This window comes from Pan paniscus, chromosome 6, assembly GCF_029289425.2.
Source record: "Pan paniscus chromosome 6, NHGRI_mPanPan1-v2.0_pri, whole genome shotgun sequence".
Classification (NCBI taxonomy): Eukaryota; Metazoa; Chordata; class Mammalia; order Primates; family Hominidae; genus Pan; species Pan paniscus.
The window spans coordinates 134,745,695-134,768,457 of NC_073255.2; positions in this window are offsets into that span (position 1 = coordinate 134,745,695).

Below are 22,763 nucleotides of genomic sequence, written 5' to 3' on the forward strand. Positions count from 1 at the left end.
TCTATATAAATATGTAAATATCTACACCGTGAGCTGTATAAACATGGATATATCTATACCGCTATCTGTATAAACATGGAAATAACAACACCGCTATCTGTATAAACATGGTAATATCTACACCGATATCAATATAAACATGGAAATATCTACACCGCTATCTCTTTAAATATGGAAATATCTACACTGCTATTTCTATAAACATGGAAATGTCTACACCGCTATCTGTATAAACATGGAAATATCTAAACCGCTATCACTATAAACATGGAAATATCTGCACTGCAATCATTGCAAAGATGGAAATATCTACACTGCTATCTGTGTAAACATGGAAATATCTACACCGCTATCTCTACAAACATGGAAATAGCCCCACCAGTATCTGTATAAACAGGGAAATATCTCCACCGCCATCTCTATAAACACGGAATTACCTACACCGCCTTCTGTATAAACATGGAAATATCTACACCGCTATCTGTATAAATATGGAAATGTATACACTGCCATCTCTATAATCATGGAAATATCTACACCCCTATCTACATAAATATGGAAATATCTGCACCGCTATCTCTATAAACATGGGAATATGTACAACACCATGTGCATAAATATGGATATATCTACACAGTCATCTGTATAAACATGGAAATATCTACACCACCATCTCTTTAAACATGGAAATATCTACACTGCAATCTGTATACACATGGAAATATCTACACCGCCATCTTTATAAACATGGAAATATCTACACCGCCATCTCTATGCACATGGAAATACCTCTATGCTCATGGAAATGTCTACACTGCCATCTGTAGAAAGATGGAAATATCTACACAGTAATCTGTATAAACATGGAAATATCTACACCGCTATCTGTATAAACATGGAAATACCTACACAACCATCTCTATACACATGGAAATATCTACACCGCTATCTCTATAAAAATAGAAATATCTACACCGCCATCTCTATAAACGTGGAAATATATTCACCGCCATCTCTATTAACATGAAAATATCGACACCGCCATGTCCATAAACATAGAACTAACAACACCGCCATCTGAATAAACACGGAAATATCTACACCTCTGTCTGCACAAACATGGAAATATCTACACAGCCATCTCTATAAAGACGGAAATATCTACACCGCGAGCTATATAAACATGGAAATATCTACACTGCTCTCTGTGAAAACATGGAAATGCCAACACCGCTATCTGAATAAACATGGAAGTATCTACACTGCTATCTGTATAAACATGGAAATATCTACACCCCTAGCTCTATAATCATGGAAATACCTACACCGCCATCTCTATACACATTTAAATATCTACACCGCCATCTCTATAAACAAGGAAATACCTACTACGCCATCTCTATACACATGGAAATATCTACACCGCTATCTCTATAAACATAGAAATATCTACACCGCCATCTCTATAAACGTGGAAATATTTTCACCGCCATCTGCATGAACATGCAAATATCTTCACTGCTATCTGTTTAAACATGGAAATATCTACACCGCGATCTGTATATACATGGAAATATCTACACCGCTACCAGTATAAACAGGCAAATATCTACACCGTTATCTGTATAAACATGGAAATATCTACACTGCTATCTCAATAAACATGGAAATATCTAAACCGCCATCTGTATAAACATGGAAATAACTGCATAGTCATCTGTATAAACATGGAAATATCTACACAGCCATCTGTATAAACATGGAAATATCTACACCACTATCTGTATTAACATGGAAATAGCCACACCGCTATCTGTATAGACATGGAAATATCTACACTGCCATCTGCATAAACATGGAAATATCTACACCGCCATCTGTATAAACATGGAAATATCTCCACCGCTATCTCTATAAACATGGAAATATCTCCACCGCTATCTGTATAAAATTGGAAATATTTACACCGCTATCTCTGTAAACGTAAAAATATCTACACCGCTATCTCTATAAATGTGGAAATATCTACACCGCTATCAGTATAAACGTGGAAATGTCAACACCGCTATCTCTATAAACATGGAAACATCTACACCGATCTCTCTGTCAACATGGAAATATCTACAACGCTATCAGTATTAACGTGGAAATATCTACACCGCTATCTGTATAAACACGGAAATATCTCCACTGCTATCTCTATAAACGTGGAAATATCTATACCTCTATATTAATGAGGAAATATCTACACAGCTATCCGTATAAACGTGGAAATATCTACACCACTATCTATATAAGCCTGAAAATATATACACCGCTAACTGTATAAACGTGGAAATGCCTACACCGCTTTCTGTGTAAACGTGGAGCTGTCTACACCACTATCTCTGTAAACATGTAAACATTTACACTGCTATCTGTATAAACATGGAAATATGTACCCAGCCATCTCTATAAACATGAAAATATCTACAACGCTCTCTCTTTAAACATGGAAATATCTACACCGCAATCTGTATAAACTTGGAAATATCTACACAGCTATCTGTATAAACATGGAAATATCTACACCGCTGACCTTATAAACATGGAAATATCTACACCGCTATCTGTTTAAACATGGAAATTTCCACAACGCTATCTCTATAAACATGGAAATAACTACACCGCTATCTCTAAAACCATGGAAATTACTACACCGCTATCTGTATAAACATGGAAATATCGACACGGCTATCTCTATAAACTTGTCAATATCTAAACCGACATCTGTATAAATATGGAAATATCTACACCACCATCTGTATAAACATGACAATATCTATGTCGCTATCTGTGTAAAGATGAAAATATCTACACCGTAATCAGTGCAAAGATGGAAATATCCACACCGCTCTCTGTGTAAACATGGTAATGTCTACACCGCTATCTGTATAAACATGGAAATATCTACACCGCTATCTGTATAAACATGGAAATATCAACACTGATATCTGTATAACCACGGAAATATCTACACCGCCATCAGAATAAACATGGAAGTAGCTATACCGCCATTTGCATAAATATGGAAATATCTACATCGCCATCTGTATAAACATGGAAATATCTACACCACCATCGGTATAAACATGGAAATATCTACGCCGCAATCGGTATAAACATAGAAATACCTATACTGCCATCTGTAGAAAGATGGAAATATCTACACCGCAATCTGTATAAACATGCAAATATCTAAACCTCTACCTGTATAAACATGAAAATATCTACACCGCTATCTGTATAAATATGGAAATATCAACACTGCTATCTCTATAAACATGGAAATGACTACACCGCTATCTGTGTAAACATGGAAATATCTACATGGCCATCTGTATAAACATGGAAAAATCCACACAGCCATCTCTGTGATTATGGAAATATCTACACCGCTATCGGTATAAACATGGAAATAGCCACAACGCTATCTGTATAAACTTGGAAATATCTACACCACCATCTATAAAAACATGGAAATATCTGCACAGACATCTGTATAAACATGAATATATCTACACCTCCATATGTATAAACATGGAAATATCTACACTGTCATCTGCATACTCATGGAAATATCTACAAACTCATCTGTAGAAACATGGAATTGTCCACACCGCTATCTCTATAAACAAGGAAATACCTACACCGCAATCTGTATAAACATGGAAATATCTACACCGCTATCTGTATAAACATGGAAATATCTACTACACCATCTGTATTAACATGGAAATATCTACATCGCTTTCTGTATAAACATGGAAATATCTACACCGCTATCTGTATAAACATGGAAATATCTACAACGCTATCTGTATAAACATGAAAATATCTACACCGTTATCTCTTTAAACATGGAAATATCTACACCGCTATCTGTATAAACATGGAAATAACTACATCGCTATCTGTAGAAACATGGAAATATCTCCACCGCTATCTTTATAAACATGGAAATATCTTCAACACTATCAGTGTAAAGATGGAAATATCTTCACAGCTATCTGTGTAAACATGGAAATATGTACACCGTTATCCATGGAAAGATGGAAATAACTACATCGCAATCTGGGCAATTATGGAAATATCTACACCGCTATCTCTGCAAACATGGAAATATCTACACAGCTATCTGTATAAACATGGAAATGTCTACACCGCTATCTGTATAAACATAGAAATATCTACACTGCGATCTGTATAAACATGGAAATACCTACACAGCTATCTGTATAAACATGGAAATATCTACACCGCTATCTGTATGAACATGGAAATATCTACTCCGCCATCTGTATAAACATGGAAATATCTACACCGCCATCAGTATAAACATGGAAATATCTTCACCGCCATGGGTATAAACATAGAAATACCTATACTGCCATCTGTAGAAAGCTGGAACTATCTACACCGCTGTCTGTATAAACATGGAAATATCTACACCTCTACCTGTATAAACGTGGAAATAACTACACTGCTATCTGTATATATATGGAAATATCAACACTGCTATCTCTTTAAACATGGAAATGACTACACCGCTATCTGTATAAACATGGAAATATCTACATGGCTATCTCTTTACACATGGAAACCTCTTCACCGCCATCTGTATAAACATGGAAATACATACAAAGTCATCTGCATAAACATGGAAATATCTACAGCAATATTGGTATACACATGGAAATATCTACACGGCCATCTGTATAAACATGAAAATATCTACACAGCCATCTCTATGATCCTGGAAATATCTACACCGCTATGTGTATAAACATGGAAATAGCCACAACGCTATGTGTATGAACTTGGAAATATCTACACCGACATTTTTAAAAGCATGGAAATATCTACACAGACATCTGTATAAACATGAAAATATCTACACCTCCATATGTATAAACATGGAAATATCTACACTGTCATCTGCATACTCATGGATATATCTACACAGCCATCTGTAGAAACATGGAAATGTCCACACCGCTATCTCTATAAACATGGAAATACCTACACCGCTATCTGTATAAACATGGAAATATCTACGCCGCTATCTGCATAAACTTGGAAATATCTACACCGCGATCTGTATTAACATGGAAATATCTCCATCGCTATCTGTATAAACATGGAAATATCTACACCGCTATCTGTATAAACACGGAAATATCTACACTGCTATCTGTATAAACATGGAAATATCTACACCGTTATGTGTATAAACATGGAAATATCTACACCGCTATCTGTATAAACATGGAAATAACTACATCGCTATATGTAGAAACATGGAAATATCTCCACTGCTATCTTTATAAACATGGAAATATTTTCAACACTATCTGTGTAAAGATGGAAATATCTTCACAGCTATCTGTGTAAACATGGAAATATGTACACCGTTATCCGTGTAAAGATGGAAATATCTACATCGCAATCTGGGCAATTATGGAAATATCTACACCGCTATCTCTGAAAACATGGAAATAACTACACAGCTATCTGTATAAACATGGAAATATCTACACCGCTATCTGTATAAACATGGAAATATCTGCACTGCTATCTGTATAAACATGGAAATATCTACACCGCTATCTGTATAAACATGGAAATTTCTACACCTCTACCTGTATAAACATGGAAATATCTACATCGCTATTTGTATAAATATGGAAATATCAACACTGCTATCTCTATAAACATGGAAATGACTACACCGCTATCTGTATAAACTTGGAAATATCTACATGGCTATCTCTTTACACATGGAAACGTCTACACCGCCAACTGTACAAACATGGAAATACGTACAAAGTCATCTGTATAAAAATGGAAATATCTACAGCAATATTGTTATAAACATGGAAATATCTACATGGCCATCTGTATAAACATGGAAAAATCCACACAGCCATCTCTGTGATTATGGAAATATCTACACCGCTATCGGTATAAACATGGAAATAGCCACAACGCTACCTGTATAAACTTGGAAATATCTACACCACCATCTATAAAAACATGGAAATATCTGCACAGACATCTGTATAAACATGAATATATCTACACCTCCATATGTATAAACATGGAAATATCTACACTGTCATCTGCATACTCATGGAAATACCTACAAAGCCATCTGTAGAAACATGGAATTGTCCATACCGCTATCTCTATAAACATGGAAATAACTACACCGCAATCTGTATAAACATGGAAATATCTACACCGCTATCTGTATAAACATGGAAATATCTACTACGCCATCTGTATTAACATGGAAATATCTCCATCGCTATCTGTATAAACATGGAAATAACTACACCGCTATCTGTATAAACATGGAAATATCTACACCGCTATCTGTATAAACATGAAAATATCTACACCGTTATCTCTTTAAACATGGAAATATCTACACCGCTATCTGTATAAACATGGAAATAACTACATCTCTATCTGTAGAAACATGGAAATATCTCCACCGCTATCTTTATAAACATGGAGATATCTTCAACACTATCAGTGTAAAGATGGAAATATCTTCACAGGTATCTGCGTAAACATGGAAATATGTACACCGTTATCCATGTAAAGATGGAAATAACTACATCGCAATCTGGGCAATTATGGAAATATCTACACCGCTATCTCTGCAAACATGGAAATATCTACACAGCTCTCTGTATAAACATGGAAATGTCTACACCGCTATCTGTACAAACATGGAAATATCTACACTGCGATCTGTATAAACATGGAAATACCTACACAGCTATCTGTATAAACATGGAAATATCTACACCGCTATCTGTATGAACATGGGAATATCTACACCGCCATCTGTATAAACATGGAAATATCTACACCGCCATCAGTATAAACATGGAAATATCTTCACTGCCATGGGTATAAACATAGAAATATCTATACAGCCATCTGTAGAAAGCTGGAACTATCTACACCGCAATCTGTATAAACATGGAAATATCTACACCTCTACCTGTATAAACGTGGAAACAACTACACCGCTGTCTGTATAAATATGGAAATATCAACACTGCTATCTCTTTAAACATGGAAATGACTACACCGCTATCTGTATAAACATGGAAATATCTACATGGCTATCTCTATACACATGGAAACCTCTACACCGCCATCTGTATAAACATGGAAATACATACACAGTCATCTGCATAAACATGGAAATATCTACAGCAATATTGGTATACACATGGAAATATCTACACGGCCATCTGTATAAACATGGAAATATCTACACAGCCATCTCTATGATCATGGAAATATCTACACCGCTATCTGTATAAACATGGAAATAGCCACAACGCTATGTGTATGAACTTGGAAATATCTACACCGCCATTTTTAAAAGCATGGAAATATCTACACAGACATCTGTATAAACATGAAAATATCTACACCTCCATATGTATAAACATGGAAATATCTACACTGTCATCTGCATACTCATGGATGTATCTACACAGCCATCTGTAGAAACATGGAAATGTCCACACCGCTATCTCTATACACATGGAAATACCTACACCGCTATCTGTATAAACATGGAAATATCTACGCCGCTATCTGCATAAACTTGGAAATATCTACACCGCGATCTGTATAAACGTGGAAATATCTACATCGCTATCTGTATAAATATGGAAATATCTACACCGTTCTCTCTATAAACATGGAAATACCTTCACAGCCATCTGAAAAAACATGCAAATATCTACACAGTCATCTGTATAAACATGGAAATAACTACACCACCATCTCTATAAACTTGGAAATATCTATACTGCCATCTGCATACAGATGGAAATATCTACACAGCCATCAGTATAAACATGCAAAAAGCTACACCGCTGTCTCTATAAACATGGAAATAGCTACAACGCTATCTGAATAAACATGAAAATATCTACACCGCAATCTCTATAAACTTGGAAATATCTACACCGCCATCTGTATAAACATGGAAATATCTACACCACTACCAGTATAAACATGGAATTATCTACATTGCCATCTGTATTAACACAGAAATATCTACACCGCGAGCTGTATAAACATGGAAATGTCTACACCGCTAACTGTATAAACATGGAAATACCAACACCACTATCTGTATAAACATGGAAATATCTACACCGCTATCTGTATAAACATGGAAATATGTACACCAATATCTCTATAAACATGGCAATAGCTACTCCGCCATTTCTATCAACATGGAAATATATACACCGCTATCTCTATAAACATAGAAATATCTACACTGATATCTGTATAAATATGGAAATAACTACAGTGCAATCTGTACAAACATGGAAATATCTACACCGCGAGCTGTATAAATATGGAAATATCTACAGCACGATCTGCATAAACATTTAAATATCTACATCGCTATCTTTATAATCATAGAAATATCTACACCGCTAACTGTATATACATGGAAATATGTACACCGCAATCTGTATAAATATGGAATTATCTATAACACTATCTGTTTAAACATGGAAATATCTACACAGCTATCTGTGTAAACATGGAAATATGTACAACGCTATCTGTGTAAAGATGGAAATATCTACACCACTATTTGTATAAACATGGAAATATCTACACCGCAGTCTCTGTAAACATGGAAATATGTACACCACTATCTGTATAAACATGGAAATATCTACACCGCTATCTGTATAAACATGGAAATATCTACACCACGATCTGCATAAACATTTTAATATCTACACCGCTATCTGTATAAATATGGAAATATCCCCACCGCTATCTATATAAACATGTTAATCTATACACCGCTATCTGTATAAACAGGGAAATATCTACACCGCCATCAGTATAAACATGGAAAAATCTACATCACTATCTGTATAAACATGGAAATAGCCACACCGCCATCTGTATAAACATGGAAATACCTACACAGTCATCTGTATAAACATGGAAATATCTACACCACTATCTGTATAAACATGGAAATATCTACACTGCCTTCTGTATAAACATGGAAATATCTACACAGCCATCTGTATAGACATGGAAATATCTACAACACTATCTGTATTAACATGGAAATAGCCACACCGCTCTCTGTATAAACATGGAAATAACTACACCGCCATCTGTAAAAACATGGAAATATCTACACAGTCATTTGCAAAAACATGGAAATATCTACACCTCCATCTGTATACACATGGAAATATCTACACTGCCATCTGTATACACATGGAAATATATACACAGCCATCTGTATAAACATGGAATTATCTACACCGCTATCTCTATAAACATGGAAATATCTTCACCGCTATCTGTATAAACATGGAAATACCTACACCGCTATCTGTATAAACATGGAAATATCTACACCGCTATCTGTATAAACTTGGAAATGACTACACCGCCATGTGTATAAACATGGAAATATCTCCACAGCTATCTGTATAAACATTGAAATATCTCCACTGCTATCTGTATAAACATGGAAATATCTACACCGCCATCTGTATAAACATGGAAATATCTACATCACTCTCTGTATAAACATGGAAATAGCCACACCGCTATCTGTATAAACATGGAAATAACTACACCGCTCTCTGTATAAACATGGAAATACCTACACCGCCATCTGCATAAACATGGAAATAACTACAGAGTCACGTGAATAAAAATGGAAATATCTACACCACTATCTGTATAAACATGGAAATACCTACACGACCATCAGTATAAACATGGAAATATCTAAACAGCCATCTCTATAAACATGGAAATATCTACACTGCTATTAGTATAAACATGGAAATAGGCAAACCGATATCTGTATAAACATGGAAATACCTAAACCAGTATCTGTAGAAACATAGAAATATCTTCACCACTATCTGTAGAATCATGGAAATATCTACATCGCTATCTCTATAAACATGGAAATATCTCCACTGATATCTCTATAAACATGGAAATATCTACACCGCTATCTGTATAAATATGGAATTATCTACACCACGATCTGCATAAACATTGAAATATCTACACTGCTATCTGTATACACATGGAAATATCTACTCCGCTATCTGTATAAACATGGAAATATCTATAACACTATCTGTGTAAACATGGAAATATCTACACAGCTATCTGTGTAAACAAGGAAATATGTATACCGCTATCTGTGTAAACATGGAAATATGTACACCGCTATCTGTATAAACATGGAAATATCTCCACCGCTATCTGTATAAACATGGAAATATCTACACCGCGATCTGCATAAACATTTAAATATCTACACCGCTATCTGTATAAACATGGAAATATCTACACCGCTATCTGTATATACATGGAAATGTCTACACTGCTATCTGTATAAATATGGATATATCGACACTGCTATCACTATAAACATGGAAATGTCTATAACGCTAACTGTATAAACATGAAAATAGCTACATGGCTATCTCTATAAACATCGAAATATCTACAACGCCATCAGTATAAACATGGAAATGCCGACATAGTCATCTGTATAAACATGGAAATATTTACATCACTATCTGTATAAACATGCAAATATCTACACGGCCATCTGTATAAACATGGAAATATTTACACAGCCATCTCTATAAACATGGAAATACCTACACCGCTATCTGTATAAACATGGATATATCTGCACTGCTATCTGTATAAGCATGGAAACATCTACACCGATATCTGTATAAACATGGAAATATGTACACCGCTATCTGTATAAACATGGAAATAACTACAACGCTATCTGTGTAAACATGGAAATATCTACACAGCTATCTGTGTGAATATGGAAATATCTACAAAGCTATCTCTATAAACATGGAAATACCTACACAGCAATCTGTAAACATGGAAATAACTAACCCGCAATCCCTATAAACATGGAAATATCTACACCACAATCTTTATAAACATGGAAATATCTACACCGCCATCTCTATAAACATGAAAATATCTACACCACAATCTCCATAAACATTGAACTATCTACACTGCCATCTGTTTAAACATGGAAATATCTACAACTTTATCTGTTTAAACATGGAAATGTCCACACCGATATCTGTATAAACATGGAAATAACTACATGGCTATCTCTATAAACATGGAAAGATCTACACCGCCATCTGTATAAACATGGAATTACCTACACAGTCATCTGTATAAACATGGAAATACCTACAATGCTATCTGTATAAAGATGGAAATATCTACACTGCCTTCTGTATAAACATGGAAATATCTACACAGCCATCTGTATAAACATGGAAATATCTACACCACTATCTGTATTAACATGGAAATAGCCACACCGCTATCTGTATAAACATGGAAATATCTACACCGCCATCTCTAAAAACATGGAAATATCTACACAGTCATCGGCATCAACATGGAAATATCTACAGCTCCATCTGTATACACATGGAAATATCTACACTGCCATCTGTATACACATGGAAATATCTACACAGCCATCTGTATAAACATGGAATTATCTACCCCGCTATCTCTATGAAAATGGAAATACCTTCACCACTATCTGTATAAACTTGGGAATATCTACACCGCTATCTGTATAAACATGGAAATATCTACACCGCATTCTCTGTAAACATGGAAATATGTACAGCGCTATCTGTATAAACATGGAAATATCTACACCGCTATCTGTATAAATATGGAAATATCTACACAACGATCTGCGTAAACATTTAAATATCTACACCGCTATCTGTATAAACATGGAAATATCTCCACAGCTATCTGAATAAACATGGAAATCTATTCACCGCTATCTGTATAAACATGGAAATATCTACACCGCCATCTGAATAAACATGGAAATATCTACATCACTATCTGTATAAACATGGAAATAGCCACACCGCTATCTGTATAAACATGGAACTATCTACACTGCTATCTATATAAACATGGAAATATCTACACCGCCATCTGCATAAACATGAAATACCTACAGAATCATCTGAATAAACATGGAAATATCTACACCACTATCTGTATAAACATGGAAATAACTTCACGGCCATCAGTATAAACATCAAAATATCTAAACAGCCATCTCTACAAAAATGTAAATATCTACATTGCTATCAGTATAAACATGGAAATAGCCAAACCGCTATCTGTATAAACTTGGAAATACCTACACCAGTATCTGTAGAAACATAGAAATATCTACACCACTATGTGTATAAACATGGAAATAACTACACCGCTATCTGTATAAACTTGGAAATATCTACACCGCCATCTGTATAAACATTGAAATATCTACATCATTATGTGTATAAACATGGAAATATCTACACCGCTATCTGTTTAAACATGGAAATATCTACACCGCAATCTGTATATACATGGAAATATCTACATCACTATCTGTATAAACATGGAAATATTTACATCGCTATCTTTATAAACATGGAAATATCTACACCGCTATCTGTTTAAACATGGAAATGTCTACACTGATATCTGTATAAACATGGAAATGAGTACAAGCCTATCTCTTTAAACATGGAAAGAACTACACCGCCATCTGTATAAACATGGAATTACCTACACAGTCATATGTATAAACATGGAAATACCTACACTGCTATCTGTATAAACATGGAAATATCTACACTGCCTTCTGTATAAACATGGAAATATCTACACAGCCATCTGTATAAACATGGAAATATCTACACCACTATCTGTATTAACATGGAAATAGCCACACCGCTATTTGTATAAACATGGAAATATCTACACCGCCATCTGTAAAAACATGGAAATATCTACACAGTCATCTGCATAAACATGGAAATATCTATACCTCCATCTGTATACACATGGAAATATCTACACTGCCATCTGTATACACATGGAAATATCTACACAGCCATCTGTATAAACATGGAATTATCTACACCGTTATCTCTATAAACATGGAAATACCTTCACCGCTATCTGTATAAACTTGGAAATATCTACACCGCTATCAGTATAAACATGGAAATATCTACACCGCTATCTGTATAAATATGGAAATATCTACACCACGATCTGCATAAACATTTAAATATCTACACCGCTATCTTTATTAACATGGAAATATGTACACCGCTATCTGTATAAACATGGAAATATCTACACCGCTATCTGTATAAAGATGGAAATATCTACACCACGATCTGCATAAACATTTAAATATCTACACAGCTATCTTTATTAACATGGAAATATTTCCACCGCTGTCTGTATAAACATGGAAATCTATACACCGCTATCTGTATAAACATGGAAATACCTACACCGCTATCTGTATAAACATGGAAATATTTACACCACCATCTGCATAAACATGGAAATACCTACAGAATCATCTGAATAAACATGGAAATATCTACACCACTATCTGCATAAACATGGAAATACTTACACGGCCAACAGTATAAACATGGAAATATCTAAACAGCCATCTCTATAAACATGGAAATATCTACATTGCTATCAGTATAAACATGGAAATAGCCAAACCGCTATCTGTATAAACTTGGAAATACCTACACCAGTATCTGCAGAAACATAGAAATATCTACACCACTATGGGTATCAACATTGAAATACCTACACCGCTATCTGTATAAACTTGGAAATATCTACACCACCAACTGTATAAACAAGGAAATATGTACATCATTATCTGTATATACATGGAAATATGTACACCGCTATCTGTTTAAACATGTAAATATCTACACCGCTATCTGTATATACATGGAAATATCTACACCCCTATCTGTATAAACATGGAAATATCTACATCGGTATCTCTATAAACATGGAAATATCTCCACCGATATCTCCATAAACTTGGAAATATCTAAACCGCTATCTTTATAAACATGGAAATAACTTCACCGCTATCTGTATAAATATGGAAATATCTATATCACGATCTGCATAAACATTTAAATATATACACCACTATCTGTACAAACATGGAAATATCTACACCGCAGTCTCTGTAAACATGGAAATATGTACACCATCTGTATAAACATGGAAATATCTACACCGCAGTCACTGTAAAAATGGAAATATGTACACCACTATCTGTATAAACCTGGAAATACCTACACTGCTATCTGTATAAACATCGAAATATCCACACCACCATCTGCATAAACAATTAAATATCTACACCGCTATCTGTATAATCATGGAAATATCTCCACCGCTATCTGTATAAACATGGAAATCTATACACCTCTATCTGCATAAACAAGAAATATCTACACCGCCATCTATATAAACATGGAAATATCTACATCACTATCTGTATAAACAGGGAAATAGCCACAATGCTGTCTGTATAAACATGGAAATAACTACACCGCTATCTGTATAAACCTGGAAATATCTACACCGCCATATGCATAAACATGGAAATATCTACAGAGTTGTCTGAATAAACATGGAAATATCTACACCACTATCTGTATAAACATGGAAATACCTACACGGCCATCAGTATTAACATGGATATATCTAAACTGCCATCTCTATAAACATGGAAATATCTACATTGCTATCAGTATACACATGGAAATAGCCAAACCGCTATCTGTATAAACTTGGAAATACCTACACCACTATCTGTAGAAACATAGAAATATCTACACCACTATGTGTATAAACATGGAAATACCTACACTGCTATCTGCATAAACTTGGAAATATCTACACCGCCATCTGTATAAACATGGAAATATCTACATCACTATCTGTTTAAACATGGAAATATCTACACCGCTATCTGTTTAAACATGGAAATATCTACACCGCTATCTGTATATACATGGAAATATCTACACCACTATCTGTATAAACATGGAAATACCTACATCGCTATCTCAATAAACATGGAAATATCTCCACCGATATCTCTATGAACTTGGAAATATCTACACCGCTATCTTTATAAACATGGAAATAACTACACCACTATCTGTATAAACATGGAAATATCTATAACACTATCTGTTTAAACATGGAAATATCTACACAGCTGTCTGTGTAAACAAGGAAATATGTACACCGCTATCTGTGTAAAGATGGAAATATCTACATCACTATCTGAATAAACATGGAAATATCTACACCGCTATCTCTATAAACATGGAAATATCTACAACGCTATCTGTATAAACATAGAAATGTCTACACCGATATCTGTATAAACATGGAAATAACTACATGGCTATCTCTATAAACATGGAAAGAACAACACCGCCATCTATATAAACATGGAATTACCTACACAGTCATCTGTATAAACATGGAAATACCTACACTGCTATCTGTATAAACATGGAAATATCTACACAGCCATCTGTATAAACATGGAAATATCTACACCACTATCTGTATTAACATGGAAATAGCCACACCGCTATCTGTATAAACATGGAAATATCTACACCGCCATCTGTAAAAACATGGAAATATCTACACAGTCATCTGCATAAACTTGGATATATCTACACCTCCATCTGTATACACATGGAAATATCTACACTGCCATCTGTATACACATGGAAATATCTACACAGACATCTGTATAAACATGGAATTATCTACACCGCTATCTCTATAAACATGGAAATACCTTCACCGCTATCTGTATAAACTTGGAAATATCTACACCGCTATCTGTATAAACATGGAAATATCTACACCGCAGTCTCTGTAAACATGGAAATATGTACACCGCTATCTGTTTAAACATGGAAATATCTACACCGCTATCTCTATAAATATGGAAATATCTACACCACGATGTGCATAAACATTGAAATATCTACACCGCTATCTGCATAAACATGGAAATATCTCCACCGCTATCTGTAATCATGGAAATCTATACACCGCTATCTGTATAAACATGGAAATATCTACACCACCATCTGTATAAACATGGAAATATCTACATCACTATCTGTAAAAACATGGAAATAGCCACACCGCTATCTGTATAAACATTGAAATACCTACACCGCTATCTGTATAAACATGGAAATATCTACAACGCCATCTGCATAAACATGGAAATACCTACAGAATCAACTGAATAAATATGGAAATATCTACACCACTATCTGTACAAACATGGAAATATCTACACCGCAGTCTCTGTAAACATGGAAATATGTACACCACTATCTGTATAAACATGGAAATATCTTCACCGCAGTCTTTGTAAACACGGAAATATGTACACCACTATCTGTATAAACATGGAAATATCTACACTGCTATCTGTATAAACATGGAAATATGTACACCACGATCTGCATAAACATTTAAATATCTACACCGCTATCTGTATAAACATGGAAATATCCCCACCGCTATCTGTATAAACGTGGAAATCTAAACACAGCTATCTGTATAAACATGGAAATATCTACACCGCCATCTGTATAAACATGGAAATATCTACATCACTGTCTGTATAAACATGGAAATAGACACACCACTATCTGTATAAACATGGAAATACCTACACTGCTATCTGTATAAACCTGGAAATATCTACACCGCCATCTGCATAAACATGGAAATACCTTCAGAATTATCTGAATAAACATGGAAATATCTACACCACTATCTCTATAAACATGGAAATACCTACACGGCCATCAGTATAAACATGGAAATATCTAAACAGCCATCTCTGTAAACATGGAAATATCTACATTGCTATCAGTATAAACATGGAAATAGCCAAACCGCTATCTGTATAAACTTGGAAATACCTACACCAGTATCTGTAGAAACATAGATATATCTACACCACTATGTGTATAAACATGGAAATACCTACACCGCTATCTGTATAAACTTGGAAATATCTACACCGCCATCTGTATAAACATGGAAATATCTACATCATTATCTGTATAAACATGGAAATAACTACACTGCTATCTGTTTAAACATGTAAATATCTACACCGCTATCTGTATATACATGGAAATATCTACACCACTATCTGTATAAACATGGAAATATCTACATCGGTATCTCTATAAACATGGAAATATCTCCACTGATATCTCTATAAACTTGGAAATATCTACACCGATCTCTTTATAAACATGGAAATAACTTCACCGCTATCTGTATAAATATGGAAATATCTACACCACGATCTGCATAAACATTTAAATATCTACACCGCTATCTGTATAAACATGGAAATATCTACACCACTATCTGTATAAACATGGAAATACCTACACGGCCATCAGTATAAACATGGAAATATCTAAACAGCCATCTCTATAAACATGGAAATATCTACATTGCTATCAGTATAAACATGGAAATGGCCAAACCGCTATCTGTATAAACTTGGAAATACCTACACCAGTATCTGTAGAAACATAGAAATACCTACACCACTATGTGTATAAACATGGAAATAACTACAACGCTATCTGTATAAACTTGGAAATATCTACACCGTCATCTGTATAAACATGGAAATATCTACATCACTATCTGTATAAACATGGAAATATCTACACCGCTATCTCTATAAACATGGAAATACCTTCACCGCTATCTTTATAAACTTGGAAATATCTACACTGCTATCTGTATAAACATGGAAATATCTACACCGCAGTCTCTGTAAACATGGAAATACGTACACCGCTATCTGTATAAACATGCAAATATCTACACCGCTGTATGTATAAATATGGAAATATCTACACCACGATGTGCATAAACATTTAAATATCTACACCGCTATCTGCATAAACATGGAAATATCTCCACCGCTATCTGTATAAACATGGAAATCTATACACCGCTATCTGTATAAACATGGAAATATCTACACCACCATCTGTATAAACATGGAAATATCTACGTCACTATCTGTATAAACATGGAAATAGCCACACCGCTATCTGTATAAACATGGAAATTCCTACACCGCTATCTGTATAAACATGGAAATATCTAAACAGCCATCTCTATAAACAAGTAAATATCTACATAACTATCAGTATAAACATGGAAATAGCCAAACCGCTATCTGTATAAACTTGGAAATACCTACACCAGTATGTGTAGAAACATAGAAATATCTACACCACTATGTGTATAAACATGGAAATACCTACACCGCTATCTGTATAAACTTGGAAATATCTACACCGCCATCTGTATAAACATGGAAATATCTACATCATTATCTGTATAAACATGGAAATTTCTATTTCGCTATCTGTTTAAACATGGAAATATCTACACCGCTATCTGTATATACATGGAAATATCTACAATACTATCTGTATAAACATGGAAATATCTACGTCGCTTTCTCTATAAACATGGAAATATCTCCACGGATATCTTTATAAAATTGGAAATATCTACACCGCTATCTGTATAAATATGGAAATATCTACACCACGATCTGCATAAACATTGAAATATCTACACTGCTATATGTATACACATGGAAATATCTACTCCGCTATCTGTATAAACATGGAAATATCTACACCGCTATATGTATAAACTTGGAAATATCTACACTGCGATCTGCATAAACATGGAAATATCTACATCACTATCTGTATAAACATGGAAATACCTACACCGCTATCTGTTTAAACATGGAAATATCTACACTGCAATCAGAGCAAATATGGAAATATCTCTACCGCTATCCCTATAAACATGGAAATGTCTACATCGCCATCTCTATAAACTTGGAAATATCTACACCGCCATCTGCATAAACATGGAAATATCTACACCGCCATGTGCATAAACATGGAAATATCTACACTGCCATCTGTATAAACATGGAAATATCTAGAGTGCCATCTCTATAAAGATGGAAATATCTACAACGCGAGCTGTATGAACATGGAAATATCTACACAAAGATCTGTATAAACATGGAAATATCTAAATCGCTATGTGTATAAACATGGAAATATCTTCACTGCCATCTGTATACACATAGAAATATTTACCTCACCATCTGTATAAACATGGAAATATCAACACAGTCATCTGTATAAACATGGAAATATCTGCACTGCCATCTGTATATACTTGGAAATATCTACACAGCCATCTGTATAAAAATGGAAATATCTACACTGCCATCTGAATAAACATGGAAATATCTACACCGCTATCTCTATAAACATGGAAATATCTACACCGCTATCTCTGTAAACATGGAAATAATTACACCGCCATCTATAAAAACATGGAATTATTTACACAGTCATCTGTATAAACATGGAAATATCTACTCCACCATCTCTATAAATATGGAAATATCTACACTGCCATCTCCATACACATGGAAATATCTACACAAACATCTGTGTAAACATAGAAATATCAACAACGCTATCTCTAAATACATGGAAATACCTAAACAGCTATCTCTATAAACATGGAAATATCTACATCGCCTTATATATAAACATGGAAATATCTCCACCGCCATCTTTATAAAAATGAAAATATCTACACTGCCTTCTCCATAAACATGGAAATGCCTACACCGCCATCTGTATAAAGATGGAAATATCTGCACTGCCATCTGTATAAAGATGGAAATATCTACACCGGAAGCTGTATGAACATAGAAATAACTACACAAGAATCTGTATAAACATGGAAATATCTACACCGCTATCTGTATAAACATGGAAATATCTACACCGCCATCTGTATAAACATGGAAATATCTCCACCGCAATCGGTATAAACATGTAAATATCTACACCGCTATCTGTATATACATGGAAATATCTACACCGCTATCTGCATAAACATGGAAATACAAACACCGCTATCTGTATAAACAAGGAAATATCTATACCGCTATCTGTATAAACAGGGAAATATCTACACCGCGATCTGTATAAACATGGAAATATCTACTCCGCAGTCTGTATAAACATATAAATATCTACACCACTATCTGTATAAACATGGGAATATCTGCACCACTCTCTGTATAAATATGGAAATATATACACCTCTATCCATATAAACATGGAAATATTTACACCGCTATCTGTATAACCTTGGAAATACCTACAACGCTTTCTGTATAAACATGGAAATGTCTACACCACCATCTGTAAAAACATGGAAATATCTACACAGTTATCTGCATAAACATGGAAATGTTTACACTGCCATCTGCATTCACATGGAAATATCTTCACAGCCATCTGTATAAACATGGAAATATGTAGACCGCTATCTCTATAAACATGGAAATACCTTCACCGCCATCTGCATAAACATGGAAATATCTACAGTGCGCTCTGCATAAAGATGAATGTATCTACATCACGAGCTGTGTAAACATGGAAATATCCACCCCGCCATCTGTATAAACATGGAAATATCTACACTGCCAGCTGTAGAAAGATGGAAATATCTACACCGCGATCTGTAAAAGCATGGAACTATCTACACTGCTATCTCTATAAACATGGAAACATCTACACCGCTATCTGTATAAACATGGAAATATCTACAACGCTATCCATAAAAACATGTAAATACCTACACCGCTAGCTCAATAAACGTGCAAATATGTACACCGCAATCCCTATAAACATGGAAATGTCTACACCGCCATCTCTATAAACTTGGAAATATCTACACCGCCATCTACGTAAACATGGAAATATCTACACCGCCATGTGCATATACATGGAAATAACTACACTGCCATCTGTAAAAACATGGAAATATCCAGCCTGCCAGCTCTATAAAGATGGAAATATCTACACTGCCATCTGTATAAACATGGAAATATTTTCCTCGCCATCTGTATAAACATGGAAATATCAAAACAGTCATGTCAATAAACATGGAAATATCTGCACTGCCATCTATATAAACATGGAAATATATACACCACGATCTGTATAAACATGGAAATATCTCCTCCGCTATCTGTATATACATGGAAATATCTACACAGCTTTCTGTGTAAACATGGAAATATGTACACCACTATCTCTATAAACATGGAAATATCTACATCGTTATCTGTATAAGCATGGAAATATCTTCACAGTTATCTGTATAAACATGGAAATATCTACACCGCTATCTCTATAAACATGGAAATATCTACACTGCCATCTCTATAAACTTTTAAATATCTACACCGCCATCTATAAAAACATTGAAATATCTACAAAGTCATGTGTATAAACACGGAAATATGTACACTGCCATCTCTATGCACATGGAAATACCTACACAGCCATCTGTATAAACATGGAAATATCTACACAACTATCTTTATAAACATCGAAATACCTACACCGATATCTCTATAAACATGGAAATATCTACACCGCTATCTCTATAAACATGGATATATCTACAACGCCATCTGTATAAACATGAAAATAACTACACCGCCATCTCCATAAACATGGAAATAACTAAATCGCCATCTGTGTAGACATGGAAATATCTACACCGCTATCTGTATAAACATGGAAATATCTACACCGATATCCCTATAAACATGGAAATAGATACACTGCTATCCCTATAAACAAGGAAATATCAACACCGCTATCTGTATAAACATGGAAATATCTACACCACCAACTATGTAAACATGGAAATTTCTACACCGCCATCTGCATAAACATGGAAATGCCTGCACCGCCATCTGTATAAACATGGAAATACCAACACTGCCATCTGTATACACATGGAAGTATCTACACAGCCGTCTGTATAAACATGAAAATATCTACACCGCCATCTGTAAAAACATGGAAATATCTACAAAGTCTTCTGTATAAATATGGAAATATCTACACTGCAGTCTCTATACACATGGAAATACCAACACTGCCATCTGTATATACATGGAAATATCTACACCACGAGCTGTATAAACATGGAAATATATACACCGCTATCTGTATAAACATGGAAATACCAACACCACTATCTGTATTAACATGGAAGTATCTACACCGCTATCTGTATAAACATGGAAATATCTAAACTGCTATCTCTATAAACTTGGAAATATATACACCGCCATCTGTATAAACATGTAAATATCTACACTGCCATCTGTAGAAAGATGGAAATATCTACAGCACGATCTGTATAAACATGAAAATATCTACACCGCTATCTGTATAAACATGGAAATATCTAAAACATGATCTTTATAAACATGGTAATATTTTCAATGCCTTCTGTACAAACTTGGAAATACCTACACAGCCATCTCTATAAACATGGAAATCTCAACATCGCTATATGTATAATCTTGGAAATAGCCACACCGCTATCTGTATAAACATGGAAATTTCTAAACCGCCATCTGATAAAACATGGAAATACCCACACAGTCATCTGTATAAACATGGAAATATCTACACCTCCATCTGCATAAACATGGAAATATCTACACTGCCATCTGTATACACATGTAAATATTTACACAGCCATCTGTGTAAACATGGAAATATCTACACGGCTATCTC